The sequence below is a fragment of the Camelus dromedarius genome, chromosome 36 (genome assembly GCF_036321535.1).
Source record: "Camelus dromedarius isolate mCamDro1 chromosome 36, mCamDro1.pat, whole genome shotgun sequence".
NCBI lineage: Eukaryota > Metazoa > Chordata > Mammalia > Artiodactyla > Camelidae > Camelus > Camelus dromedarius.
Window position 1 is genome coordinate 6536591 of NC_087471.1, and position 15532 is coordinate 6552122.

The following is a 15532-nucleotide window of genomic DNA, read 5'->3' on the forward strand; positions in this document are numbered from 1 at the left end:
ACTTACTGAGATGGTATAAACAAGGGGCTGACATCAGAAAGTACAGCTTCCCATGTTTCATTTTTCCCCATGGAACAACACACCTCTTGAGAGTCCTGTGGATCAGCCTGGATATGGGGCTTGTCTCACTGTTGAGAAAGCCCCCAGAAAAAGCCTCTGGCTGTTTTATGGACCATGGGTTTGGGAGGAGGAAGAGGGGTAAAGGCAAGGAGTATGAAAGTACTGGGTACTGAGTTGGAGTTGGGTGCAGTGTCTTCAAGGTATTCCCTTCCTCTCTTACATAAGGAGGTCTTAGCAGAGGTGTCTGGGAGGATCTGCCCAGGGCTAGGAATGGGGCTAGGAATTAATATGTGCACAGAGCATCATCATGACCAGCCAGAGAGGCTTGAGTCCTTGACTACATCACTCCCTTCAGAAACTGCAATGCACGGCTCTTCACCAAGTCCGATATGAGGAGGGAAACTTTCCTACCTGACGTCTGCCTGGTAAAGCCTTTGTAGTTGCCAATGCCCAGACGTGAAAAGCCACACAGAGGTTTTTAATCAAGAGTTGAACTCCTTATTAGATACAAGTCCTAGTACTAAATACTAGTGCAAGTACACTAATTACAGTGTGATTTGGTAAACTTTCCTCCTCTCATCTACATTATCTTTCCACCTCCTTGATAGTGTGGGAAGTTTTTATTAATCTATCTTTAAGCTCACTGATTTTTTTCCTCAGCCACTTCCAGCCTACTGATGAGCCCATCAAAGGCATTCCACATTTCTGTGTTTTTGATTTCTAACACTCCCTCTTGATTCTTTCTTAGAGTTTCCATCTCTCTGCTTATGTTACTCATTTGTTTGTACATCGTGTCCACTTTTTCCATTAATTCCCTTAGCATATTAATCATAGTTATTTTAAATTCTCCGTACGGTAATTCCAACATCTCTGCCATATCTGAGTCTAGTTCTGATACTCGCTTTGATCTTTCAAACTGCCTTGTCTTGCTCTGTAGCATGCCTTGTTATTTTTGTTGAAAGCCTGACATCATGTATTGGAGAACAGGAAGTGAGCTAAATAAGCATTTAGTGTGAAGTTTGTGTTAATCTGGGTAGGAGTGGGTTGGATTTAATGTTTACTATAGCTGTAGATGCCAGAGTCTTCCGATGAATCTAGTGTCCTTGTTTTTGTTTCCCCTGTTGACTTTGTTCTTTCCAAAATATTACTCCTCAGAGTGAGTCTGTGTCTTGCAAAACCAGCAGCTGCAATCCACTGTTATTATACCGGAGGCCTGTTGGTGTGGTGGTAATTTGGGGTGAGGGAGAAGAACCATTTTGTAATTGTATGATTGAATCTCTTTCTTTGAGTAGGTCTGTGTCCCTGCGCTGTGACCTTCACAAATTTTTTTTCTCAGGAAGCATTTCCAATTTTTATTTTTAGGATTGTTAATCAAAATTGCAAAAACACAGTAACGAAATGAAACTTTCGAGAGACATCTTGAAAAATTCCAAAGGAATACACACTAGCTGAAAATCTACAATTAAACTGTGATTACACATCAGATTATATTTAATCCTGCGTTTTCTCAATAATTTCTTTTTAATGCCATAACCTTTCTCTTTTCCAACTTGTCAAGACTTAGCTTTACATTCAAGAATTTTTTTCCCCGATTTTAGCCTAGTGATAAACACTTTGCTCGGATGAATACTCATGTGGGTCATCATGCTGTTAGCTGTCTCATACTGCACCCTCTCGGTGTAGATGGTACATCACTTGCACCGTGTTGCTGATTTGTTAACCTAGGTAGTGTCCCCAGACCACCTGGATCTCATCATTCTTGCAAATGGGCATGGAGCAGACATTGTGCTCCTGTTGAGCCGGGCAGACATGGGCAAAGGGGCATGGAAGTGGCGTCTGTGGGTTTTGCTGCAGTCGTAGGTCACAGAGGGATTGAACTTCATGATGACCGTCTACCTGGCACCAGGTGGGCTCCAGTGGGCACCGTCACGTGTGTTTCTTAGAACGCCTCGCCTCTGCAGGTGAATCATGACAGCTAGAGGGTGAGGAAGAGAGACAAGTGGCCTTATCGCAGGTGTGACAAGGCTCTGGGGAAGTTTTATTTTTCCCTGGAGAGTAGGCCTTCGTTATGAAGAAGGCTTTAGGCACATTTCGCAACTGTTACTCTTCCTCTTTTCTTGCCGGCGCCAGGCGGGGCTCTTTCTCAGCATTTCACCAGGAGAAGCTGGAGGGGTCCTGGAGGTAAAGCCCAGGAAAGTTTGAAGCTCCCTTAAGACTGTGGCCGCCAGGAGTTCCTCTCCCACAGGTTAGTCTAGTTCAGTCTCCAGCAGTTGATCAAAATTACCATTTAAATTTTCCTACCAGCTTATGGTTCCAGTGCTTTCTGCTCGTCACGTAAGCAGATCTGAGCTGTGACTCTTTGGAGGCATCTGTCTGTCCAGATTTTGGCGTGGCAGTTTTCCCTACAACTTCAGTCCTCTGGTAGTTCTAAGAAGAGTTGTAATTTTTAGTTGGTTCAGTTCTTTTCTGGTTATAAAAATGAGAGTGATGACTTCCAAGCTCTTTACATGTCAGAGATGCTGGAAGACACATCTTAGAGCATGGACTTTTAGAATATTTATTCTTTATTCTCTAATTTTCAGAGTGGATGCATCATCCTCTTTTAACAAAATTCCCTTAGTTCAGTTTTTTCTTTTTTTGTTGTTGTTTTTTTTGGTTGGAAATGACTGATTGTGATATTTCATGTCACCACAGGCAATATGTGATGCAGTTAAGAACTTGGCTCTGAAGTCAAAGGGTGAGAGTTTGAATTCTGGCTCAGCTTCTTTTCCAAGTATGTTACTTTGAGAAAAATATTTCACCTTGCTGTTCCTTAGTTTTTTCATCTGTAAAATGAGGTCAATATAGTAACTTTCTCTCAAAGGGAAGATTAATTATGTTAACACATACGAACGTCTTAGAACCATGCCTGGCACAAATTAAGTACTTAATAAATAATGGCTATTAATAAATTTCTCAGAAGTTTATCTGTTTCTCTATTGGTGTGAGAGCATGGGGGTGTTATCTTAAGACAGTGTTTTCACTGTCCCGTAGAGTTTAGAGACCAGGCTCAAATTGGCCTCAGAACTGATAGAAATCAGCAAGCAACTTCAAGGCGTGAGGCTAGGCTATAGCAAAGGGTTTTCTAATTAAGAGACATGCCTTTGATTCTGACAACTTAAGGAAGAAGTCCAACAGCTTTGTTTTATTTTGTTGAAATCATTGTGTTTTTGAAGAATTATCTTCGTGGATAGTTCATGGATTCTGGAAAACTCCCTACAAAAACAAGACTCTTTGATCCACAAGTGTTTGTTTTTCATCTAAAAAAAAAAAATAACAACAAATAAACCCAATACAAAATTTTTAAATAAAAAAAATTTGAGGAGCTTGGAAGCCCTGTCCTTCTCCCTAGAAAGCATCTCTCGCTGTTAATATATACACAGTTGCATTACCGTGGCTGAGGATGTGACCCAGGTTCTTAGCAGAGATGGAGACGCTCATGTAAAGGGGAGTGTTCCTGTAGGAGGGTGTTCTCTTCTGAGCGGATTGTTTGGTTCCATAGTGACTTTTTTGTCCATGCCAAGACTGGGTAATAATATTGAGGCGAAAAAGTGTCTTAAAAAATATCCAACCTTTATTTTGCTCTCTTCACCAGTTTCATCCCATCTTCAAGTCTATCAGCTCCAGTATCATCAATAACAAGCATTAATAAGTGCCCATAAGTTGCATGCAGATGTGTGAAAAATGACGAGAAATATTACACATGGGTCTTGCTCCCCAAGGTTCCACAGTCTAGTGTTTTATGCTGCTCTTTGCAACTTTAACTTAGTTCTGCTTTCCTTGACTCTTAACTCTGCATTTTCTCTTTAATTTTTCCACTAAAATATGGACCCTTGGAGAGAAGTGTGAAAAACTCATTTAACCCCACTCATTTTATATTTTGTAATGAACAATGCTACAATGCTACATGTCCAACATTTCAGCTCATCTCCCATCTGGGGAATTCACTTTTTTCCTACTAATTTTCAGAGTTAATATAGGTTATTCACTCTGTGGATGTCATGGAGTTTCGCCTATAGAATGTAGTCAAAAATGATACAAGCTATTTCGAGGTCTGGAAATCACCCTCCAAGATCTCTCTTGCTTTCTCTCTCCTTGTGGAGCAAAATTTGAAGAACTCCAAAGTGAAAAAAAAGCCACAGTGTAGAAGGGGACTGAATTACTTCTTGACAGAAGGCCCATTTAAGACTCACCTGATAAAGAAAATCTTCATTAAATTTTTTGATCAGAGGATATATTTTATTGTGTAGTAATAATTATTGGTTTATTAATACACAATGGATGAGTTTTTTGCAGTTGTCTGTTATAGCAGCAATCATTAACTAATACCCAGATAAAGAATTGAATCTCAAAGAGTTGAAGTAGTTTATTCTAGATGACATATGATTTTTGTGCTGGGATTGGAACTAAAAGTTTCTGACTTCTAATTTGATTTCATTTTCACTTCATTTCTTTCACTGTCCGTTCTCAGCCAGTTATAAAAAAAAAAAATCAAACCATGAGAAATTAACATTGAGCTGTTTCATGTATGGTGATTCCACTCAATTAGTGCCTCTCTGCACTTGAAAAATACAACTACTGAATTTCAAGACACTCATTCTTTGGGTACTTGCCATTGCTTCACCTAACATAATTTCTGAAATTCTGAATTTCAAGAAGTCTAGCTAAAAGTTGGGGAGATATATATAAATATTAGACAGTTATTCAAAGTTAAATCACGAGTTACCTCTAACTCTGTTTATGAAAGTCCATTTTCTGTTCCCAGAGATCAAATTTCCCTTTGAATTGAAATGGTAGTCACTTGAGCTTGTTAATATTTAATTCCATTTAGTACTCCATCTATGCCAATGGGATGAGTTGGACAGTTAAATGTATCTGACTAAAAGAAATAATTCAGGGCCAAAGTAAATTGTCAAAATCCCTTGCAACAGAGCAAATGCAAATCTCAGTGGGTTTCTCACCACCAGCTGAAAAAATAACAAAAATATTCATGTCTCACAGAAGCATTTTTAAAAGGTCAAAGACAGACAGGGCAAGGTTTGTTACTTGTTTCTTCTATGCTGCAAATCTGAGATCAGTTGCAGTAAAAGTTGAAGGTTACTTGAAGAAGTCTGGCCTGTTTCACACTAGGTACATAAAGTGTTCCCAATGCAAAACTCTTTAGTTCAGTGGCTCTCAAAGTGAATGATTATGGCTAAATCACAGAACATGACATCTGAAGACCATGCTGTCACCTCAGATGCTCCAGTGAGTATATAAAAAATGCCAGCGATGGAAGAGTATTTTCTCCCTCTTTTTTTTTTTTTTTTTTTTGGGCATACTGAAACATTTGCATAAAGTGACTCAATCAAAAGCAAGCTGCATGTCTGTTGTTATGAAATCTTATATTCTTCCACAGTGGAAAAAAAAGAAAAGAAACAAATAGAAGAAGGGGGCATTTTTTACCTTACAAACACAAAAAGTTAACTTTTTGTTTTTTCTGTGAGCTTTTCCTTAGGAAGTTGTTGGGAACCTGGCAGCTGTTACGAACTGTATTTCAGTTTTGATTGTTGGATTTTGCATGTTGCCTTTTTGGAAACTTTCCATGTCCTGATTTTTTATTTTTTTTAACATTTGTAAAATAATTCCATGAAATGACTTTTCAAAAATCTTTCCAGAGTTCTCTGCCAAAAATCTCTGAGTAACTTTTCCTACGGTGTATTCCTATAGGTCTTTCTTCAGATCTGATGAGTTACTCAGATGCCCTAGGGCAGGGCTATATGGCCAAGTGAGCATAGAATGGCTTTTGAGATATATTCATTCGTATTATTTTGACATTTATATAGAAAAAATAAATACACTAGACACCATACTGTTTCTACACAGTAATTGTCTAACAAAAACATGTCTAGGTAATATAAGGATAATTCCTACAGAAACCTCATCCGAGGGGATATTCTATGTGAACTTTAGAGAAGGAATTTTGGAACAGAGTAAAATGTAGAGAGTATTATATACATACTATTTGCATGGTGTTAATCTAAACTTTGGTATTACATGTAATAAAAATTGACCTGAACAAGATAACCTATATGTTTTATACCCTATTAAAAAGTAAAGAATTCCCTCATTCAATCCGCAGAGGATAAAAGAGATTGTACTACATATGCCCTTGTTAGTGCTGACAATCAGACTGACTTTGGGCCTTGACCTAAAGGTCAATGGCTTTGGCCTAACAACTAAGGAAGCAACCTCATTGGGACGACCGAAAACCCAAAGGAAAGCCACGCCTGTTCTTCAAGGGGAAAACAGATGAGAAATGACATGATGCACTTTCTCCCATAACCATTGTCTTTTTTTTCCCCTTGAGTAATTTTTCAGATATAGGCGGTCCCCAACTTGTAAGTTCACAAAGTTCATTTATCAGGAGAACTATTAGAACTTAGAACATAACATCCCATAAAATCAATGTTATGTTGGTGGTTACTGAGGTTGGTGATTTTTTTTTTTTCTGCCTTAATCCCTTCCTTTTCCTGCTGTTGACAGTACCCCCTTCTCCACCTCCCACCCTGTGGTTCTCATAGAACTTCCATACCCTTGACAGCAGTTTCATCAAAGTTCAGTGATAGTCGAAGGGGTGGACACAATTTAAGTTGGGAACAATCAAAGTAATTCTCCCCACCCCCTCGTCATAGTGACTTGTCCAAGTGGTGGGCATGTGGCTCCAGCTGAGCCTGGCTAATTGGGTTCCTTTCCAGGATATTTTTAACTGGAGCTGTAGAGAAAGAACTGTTTCCTCTGGTCTGAAGCTGTGAGGTTGTGAACCCATTGCTGTTAGACTCAAAATCACCCACTGTGTGAAGATACTGGCTTATAATAAGAGCGAAACTAATAGGCCAAACCAGAGATGAAAGAGGGCGAGAGAGAGCTGACAGCACTGGACCCCTGGTCTTCGTTGCCTGAGGACCAGAACTGCCTTAGTTTCTGTTTTCTGAAGTTGGTTTTTTAACTCTTTGTTTGAGTATATAAGCCCCCAGTACTCTTCAAACAAAACAGATAAAACAAAACCTCTCTTATCTACATTTTTTTCTTAGGTTTTTTTTTTTTTTTCTTTTCTTTTTAAATTGCGTTTCTGTCTCTTTTAATCCGATGGCCTACCTAAAATGGTTGGTTTCTCAGGCTAGAATTTAGACATGCGTTTTGTCCATAATGCAGGAAACTAGCCACCGCTATGAGCCTGGAAACCCTCTCCTTCCTTTTTCCTCTGATCTGCTTTCAGCAACGGTTCAATAAGATCAGATAACCTAGAAAGAGAAGATTCAGGTCCAGCATTTTAAATTAAGTAGCTCCTTTCCTTGCTGTAACCATGATGCTGACAGTATAGTGAGAAGGGAGCATACCGATTCTGAGACTTAATCCAATTTTCTGGGACTCTCAGCCCAGGTGAAGAGCCCAGACAGAGACCTTCAGCGTAGTGCTGACTGTTCAAAACAGCATTTATGAAGGGGGCTTGTATCACACTGGCACTGAGACAGCCGGGGCTTTAATCATCTAAGAAGAGCTTTCAGGGCAAAGTCACCCACTCATTTGTACTCTGTTTTGTTTTCTGAAACAACTGAATCATCTCAACAATGGAAAAAAAAAACTTAAAAAAACAGTGCTGCTCAAAATAGCAATTGCATTATTGTGGTGACGGTGATTGTAATCAACACTTATTAGACTAATTCATCTCAGATGAGAATATTCATTATTTCTGGAGAGGCAACAGTCCTTCCAGGCTCTGATAATACTTTGTCACACTCTGAAGCAATCAATTTTATGCACTTTTAAATTATAGATGTTTACTCTTATGTGTGTCCTCTACCATTTCAGTGACCACCTGAAAACACACACACACGTACATTAATGTGTGTACATTCCCCTTTTCAGAGTCATAGTATCCCCTGCTTCTTGGGCAAGCTGAAGCCAAATATACCTAACAGCAGTGTGTTCAGTGAAAGGCAGGGCATGGTTAGAAAGAAGAGTGCACTGTCACATTCATTTTGTCCTCCCACGTTGTTTCCAATTCTCTGTCCCTGGGGAAGGTTATCTTAGTTTCTTTGATGAGTGCATTCATTTATTTAATAAGTACTATTGAATGCCTGTTGTATGTGAGGCACATGCTACACTCTAAAAATTCAAAGATTACTAGAACAGAGTCCGTGAATAAGTTCTCAGCCCAGTGGAAAGGCTGTCACACAGTCAGATAATTTTAGTAGTTATAAAAGGCGATGGGAATATATAGAAGAGTGGCGCTTAAGAAACCAGAAGAGGTCATAGTTAGCTGCATCATAAAGGATGAGTGGAAGTTAACTCAGAAAAAGGTGTGACTATGGAAAAGTGGAGGATGGGAGGTTGGTAACTGAAATGAGGACTGAGAGGTGTGTATTTTAGGAATAGGATACACCATTGGGAAAGCAACATGGTGTGTGAAGCAATTTGGTGTAAGTGTAAAATAGCTGATGACTCAAGCTGAGAATTGAGATAAATAGGGACCAGAAGATGGAGAGCTTTACCTTATCATTGTATGGTGTTGAGTTTTTTGTTATGATAAAGAGCCAACAGGGGAATCCAAATAGGTCAGGAGCATAGATTTACTATTTGGATGAATTGCTATAGCAACAGTGTCAAGAATGGCTCCAAGTAGAATAACGTTATTACTTGATGTGCATATATGATGGAAGCTTAGCTCTGATTCAATAAAATTCCCACAACCACCACAAAAATGGCCAAAGTATATAACTACAAAAAAGAAATATAAATTACTTTTAAACTATTTATTAAAGAACAATCTTGTTCATAAGAAGATAAAAGAAAATGGAAACCTCAATTAAAACTTCATTTTAACCTATTGGTAAAAATCAATGCTATGTTTGGGAGAGCATGGAAAAATAGACACTCTCTTTCATTTCTTTTTTATGTATACATATATATGAGCTTTTAAACATGTACTTTTTAATGTGTATATAGCAGATATACTTCAGATCATAATTCCACTTCTATAAATTAGTCTACAGTATACTCACTTGTGTGTAGAAGTCATTATATATAAAGGTCTCATTGCAGTACATTGTTTGTAAAGCAAAAGACTTAAAACTTCAACAGCAGACATTATGTACATGTAATGGAATACCATGACCTCACTAGGAAGAACAGTGAAAGCTCTTTATCTACAGAGTGGGAATGAGCGCCAAAAGTATATATTTTATAAGAAAAAAGATGATACACAAGATTATGTATCATGTGGTGACACACTGATGGGGAAAAAAAAACTCCACGTAAATATACATAGAATATTCTTGGAAGAGTACATGAGAAACTGATAAATAAGGGTTCCATCTGATGAGGGACCAGGATAGGGGGGCCTCAGGGATGGGGGTGACTTATTTTTCATATATACCCTTTTGTATTTTCAAAATTCATGCCACATGAATATATTACCTAAACAAGAAAAGGAAGAGAAAGTGGGAGAAGATGGAGAGAGGGAGGGAGAGAGGGAGGAAAGACGGAAGGAATGAAAGAAGAAAGGAAATAAATTAGAGGGATTAATGTGTAAGCTGAAATTTCACCTCCTCTGAGGGAATTGAACCTATGCCTACAGAAAGTCAGGAGATGAACCTTGGAATCCACGTGAGGCAAAAATGTGTAATTGTGACACTTGTTTCAAGTGCAAGAATCTCAGATAAACCATGAGCTAGAAAAAGTGCACTCAGCAGTATTACAGCATCTTTGCTAACTCAGTCTATACTTGGAATAGAAACATGAAATCTTTCATATAAATTTATAACCATGGATTTGTCTTCATTTTAATTTGGGGACGGATTTTTATTAGGTGCAAGAATCCTTATGCCAAAAAGTTAAGATAGAAACACGCTTTGGGTGATAATATTCTGTGAAACATGGCAGAATCAAATGAAAACCATCGTGGTACACATTCTTCATCTAAGTTCCAAAGGTTCTCTGCTGATGAATCTCCTAGAAGAATGAACACATGGCCTAAAAATGATGAAATATACCAGAAAATAAATTACCATGAGTGAGAAATGATAGAATTAGGCCTTCAAAAGTGTCATATGACAGACTGTTTTTTACTATTAAGTAAAAAGTGTTTAAAACTATTAAACACATTAAAAAGGACTCAGAAACCCAAAAAAGATGATATAAAAATACTTGGCAGCAGAACTAAAAGAAATCAAATAGAACCTCTGGATATGCAAGTGGCTCTTGGGGTTATGAGCAAGATCTTGGAATACAAAGTTCCGGCTCTTGTTCTCCCACGAAACCACTGATCTAACATCGATGTATGGACTAAAATACCTTTATAAAATATCCAGAATCCAGTTAAGAGTTTCAGCGTCTCAGATGAGCAGAAATCCAGGAGCAAACTCACCGAAATGGGTAAGAGCAGCAGTTTCACTTTACCCATGTTAGACCCTCCCCCAAGCTGTCGCGCGTAAGCACTGAGATCGCCTTGGCCGAGATGTCTTCCTTGGAAGAAAGAATGAAGCACGCATTCAATATCTGTAGTCTTCTGAGGCATTTCCCAGGGCACCTACTTCTGTCTCACTTCACCCAGAGTGAAGTGTTGAGTGTGAAGGTCTGGGGGCAGTTAAGAACAAAGAAAATGGGCAATTGACTCTCAGAAGCCAGCATGGACCTAAAGATGGGGGAAAAGTGTACAACCCTGAAGCTTTCTTAATATTGAAATGTTCTTACTGCTCAAAGCAATGTACACATTCCATACTATCCCCACCAAAATTAAAATGATATTTTTTTACAAAAATGGAATAACAATTCTAAAATTCATATAGAACCATGAAAGATCCAGAATTGCTAAAGCTATCTCAAACAAGAAAAACAAGGCTGTAAGTATCACACTTCTGATTTCAAAATATATTTCAAAGCTATAATGTAAACCAATAGTAATCAAAATAATAAGATACTGGCATAAAGACAGTAGACCAGTAGAACAGAATAGAGTGCCCAGAAATAATACCATGCATCTCTGGTCCACTGGTCTTTGACAAGGGTGCCTAAAGTACACAGTGAAGAAAGGGTAGTCTCTTCAGCCAATAAGGTTGGGAAAAACTGGGTATACACATGCAGAAGAATAAAATTGGATTTCTGTCTTCTGTCTACCATACATAAAAATCAACTCAAAATGGATTAAAGATTTAAATGTAAGACTTGAAACTGTAAAACTCCTAGAAGAAAGCATAGAGGAAAAGCTTGACATTGCTCTGGCAGTGATTTCTTGAACATGATACCAAAAACACAGGCAACAAAAGTAAAAATAGACAAATGGGACTAAATCAGCTTCTAAAATACTTCTGCATAGCAAAAGAACAGTCAACAGAATAAGAAATCAATCTATAAAATGGGAGAAAATATTTGCAAGCCATATATCTGATAAGAGGGTTAATATCCAAAGTATATAAGGAACTCATACAACTCAATAGCAAAGCAAACAAAAGCCCCAAATAACCCAATTAGAAATGGGCAAAGAATCTGAATAGACATTTTCCCAAAGAAGTCATACAAATGGCCAACAGGTATATGAAAAGGTGTTCAGCATCACTAATCAGCTGGAAAGTGCAAATCAAAACCACAGTGAGATGTCACCTTACACATGTTAGGATGACTGTTATCCAAATAACAAAAGACAACAAGTATTGGCCAGGCTGTGAAGACACTGGAATCTTTGTTCTTTTTGTTCACTGAGACTGTACTTTGGTGCAGCTATCTATGGAAAACAGTATGGAGATTCCTCAAATAATTAAAAATAGAATGATGATCCAGCAATCCCACTTCCAAATATATAATTAAGAGTTTCAAAATCAGGGTCTCTAAGAGATATCTGCACTCTCTTGTGCATTGCAGGATTATTCGTAATAGCTGAGATATGAAAACAGCCCAAGTGTCCATCAACAGATTAACTGAAAGAAAATGTGGTATATGCATACAACGGAATATTATTCAGCCTTAAAAAAAGAAGATAATGCTACCATCTGCAACAACATATATGAATCTGGAGGACATTCTGCTAAGTGGAATAAGCCAGTCACAGAAGGACAAGTACTGCATGATTCCACTTATATGAGGTATTTTAAAAAGTCAGCTCCTAGAAGCAGAGAACAGAATGGGGGTTGCGAGAGGCTGTAGGGAGAGAGAAATCAAGAGTTGCTGTTCAATGGTAATAAATTTCAGTTATGCAAATAAATAAGTTCTAGAAATTTGCCTGACAATGTAGTGCTAATCATTAACATTATTATATTGTGCATTTAAAAATTTGTTAAATATTAGGTAGAATTCCTGTAAAGTGTTCTTACCATCGACACAAAAACAACAAATGTACACAAGGAAATTTTTGAAGGTGACAGACATGTCTATTACCTTGATTGTGTTGTTGGTTTCATGGTGTATGCATGTGTCCAAACATATAAATAGTAAACATCAAATATGTGCATATTTTGTATAGCAATTATTTCTCACTATAGTGTTAAAAATAGTTCTTGGAATTAACAGAAAAGAGAGATGAAAACTATTAAAGAGGTAAAGAGTAATGAAGGAAAATATAAAGATGTTCACCACATATTCACAAAACAGTTTTTTTTCTATTAAATCCATTAAAGAAGCTTGAAACATTGATTTGGAAGGATGCCAAATATTTTATTCTGTCTGGAAGACATTTGTAGGGCCCAGCTAAATGTAGTTGTATATAAAAAATGTGTAAATATTTATAAGTTTTAATTGAAGTTAAATTATCAAATAATTTATATCATCCTTTCTTCTTAAGGATATACCTTCTTAATTATAAAAATTTGTCAAGTTATCTTTTATATGATTAAAAGTTGTCAGATTATCAAAGATGACTGAATTATTAGTGTGCATATTGGGATTTTATTTTGATGGACCAATGATATTTGGAAACATGATACACAAACATATACACAGTTTATAATTATAATATATTAAGTTTTTTAAATTATGTTTCTTTTCATTTAAAAAAGTCAATAATCACACTATTAAAAACAAAATTTTCGTGTAATTTTTTTCCATGACAGTAATGTCAAACTAGACATCTGTCTGTGAATTATTGTAGTTTTATATTTTAAATTAATTTTATTTGAATACTCATTAGATTGGGAAATGACATGAGAACTTTACATCCCATTTAAACTTTTTAATAGAATGCATATGATAACTGTTGTAGAGAAATGTCAATATCTTAATTAAGATGAATTGGTCTCATATAATGCATTTTACCATCTTGTAAAGTGATATCTAGAGCTATATAGTAATAAAAAAGATTGGTATATTTAGAGCTACATGAAGACAGATTTACAAATAACATGAATTATTTAACATTGAAAAATACTTCTCCATCACCATGTGCAACTGTTTCAAACCAAGCCAATTGCTGAGTATCATGAACCATAAATTAGAATAAAATAAAAAATAAGAAGAGAAGCAAGAGAATGGATTCAAGATGCTACTTGGAAATGCATTATGTTGTGGAAGAATCTTCTACATTCATTCTCTTGGAAAAGAAGGATTTGACAAATTATGTAGTCTTTTACTAATTTCTCTGTTGATCAGTTTGTCTTCACTATGAAGCATTCTCTGTCTTTGACAATGACTGTCACACAACCCTCAAATATTTATGGCATTTCACAGTAACTGTTTTTTCCTTAGAATTCAAAAGAGAAGTTACTTGTCAGACCATGTATTTTAGAGTTTTAGGTTGCAATGTACCAACACTGAGTACTGATTTACAAGTGACAATAGTTTTAAAATACTCGTGTGTGTGTGAGTGTGTGTGTTTTGATATACAGGACCTTTTAAAATATGGGATCCAAGGACCTCTCTTGCCCAATTGTTCAAGTAGTGCTGCCAACTGGAGTACTGGAAAGACAGAATAAAAAGAATGCAGTATTAAAGAAGTAGTGGGTGGAATTTTCTCAGAAATAAAAGAAGATATAAATGGCTCAGAAGCTCAGATTCAGGAAGCCTAAGGAATCTAGTGAAGAATAAATAAAATTGGATTTAGCTACACCACATCACAGGGAACCTCAAAACACCAAAAGAAAAAAAGACTCTTTAAATAACCAGAGATGAAAAGCAAATTTTCTACAAAGAACATGTTTACCATTAACATATTCTTGCTAAAGGAGCCTTGAAGAATATACTTCTGGAAGAAAAACAATAAAAACAAAAGGAAGATAAGATATACAAGACAGAATGATAAATAAACAAATTGGTAAATATGAGGAAAAATATGAACTAACATTAATGGTGTAAAGTGATGATGATGATGTGATGAAAATGATGTAATAATGATGATAATAATAATAAAGACTTAATTATTGGGAGGGCATATATTGGTACAACTAACATATTAGTCAACAATATGATGCAAAATTGAGTTTAGGATGCATGTGGGTCATCCAGGTGACAATGTTTAATAGACAGTTGTATAAATAAATGTCAAGTCCAGCAGCATCTTAGGTCAGATTCCCCAGGAGATTCTGGGATAAGCATTCATGTACAAGTGATTTACTGAAATGCTTCCAGGAGTAGTGGAAGCTGAATAGGGAAGGGGGAGAAGTCAAAGTCTCGGGTGAAGTCCCGGCCTTCTCCAATCCCAAAAGGAACTCTGGAGAATAAATCACACCACAAACTTCTCCTGCTCAAAACAAGGGAGATGGGCTCTTATACTGTTGCCTCAGTCATTAGCTGTGGTCTACCCCATGGGACAAACTTCCTGGTACTTAAGCTCTTCATATGTCCAGGCAAAGTGGCTCCAGTAGCCCCAGAATTGTCTTCTGAAGAGGGTTGCAGAAACAAGCCTTCAGAAACAAAGCATGCAGAACCTGGGGGTGGGCACACAGAATAAGAAAATGGGATCTGAGAAGGATCTAGGCAGAAGACTGAAGCATCTGGAGAGAGAACTAGATTTTGGAGTTCACCCACCTGTTTGATGAAGTTAGAACAAGATGTAGATGGGGTATGAAGACAGACTGTTTAGAACATAGAAATGACCCCTGAGAATTACTGACATTTCGAAAGAAGAAAGGCCTGTGAAGAAGCCTGAAAATTGAAGAAAACATCAAGAAAAACCAGAAGAGAAAACCGTTGTAAAACCCTATGGTGTAATCATTACTGGCTTTTGCTTATTTGCTTTATGATTATTTACACACTCGTCGTACTGCTGTTTTAGAAGAGCCAGCCACGCGGTACCAGTGGGGAATAATTGTGAGAGTGTTATGCACACTCTCGCAAGTGCTTTTTCTCGGGAAGTCCAGCCCCAGGAGCACCCTTAAGCTTCCCCAACTAAAGCCAAATGTTCCTCTCAGCTGTCATGGACTCAGTCCTGTTTGAACATGGGGAGCCTTCTGAGAGCTCAGTCTTAAGT

At 37.2% G+C, this 15532-nt stretch overlaps 1 pseudogene; it reads right to left on the reverse strand.

Annotated features, from left to right (window-relative positions):
- Positions 1 to 1427: 1427 nt before the first annotated feature.
- Positions 1428 to 1943, reverse strand: LOC116149852 (ribosomal protein uL24-like; annotated as a pseudogene).
- Between the last annotated feature and the right edge of the window lie 13589 nt (positions 1944 to 15532).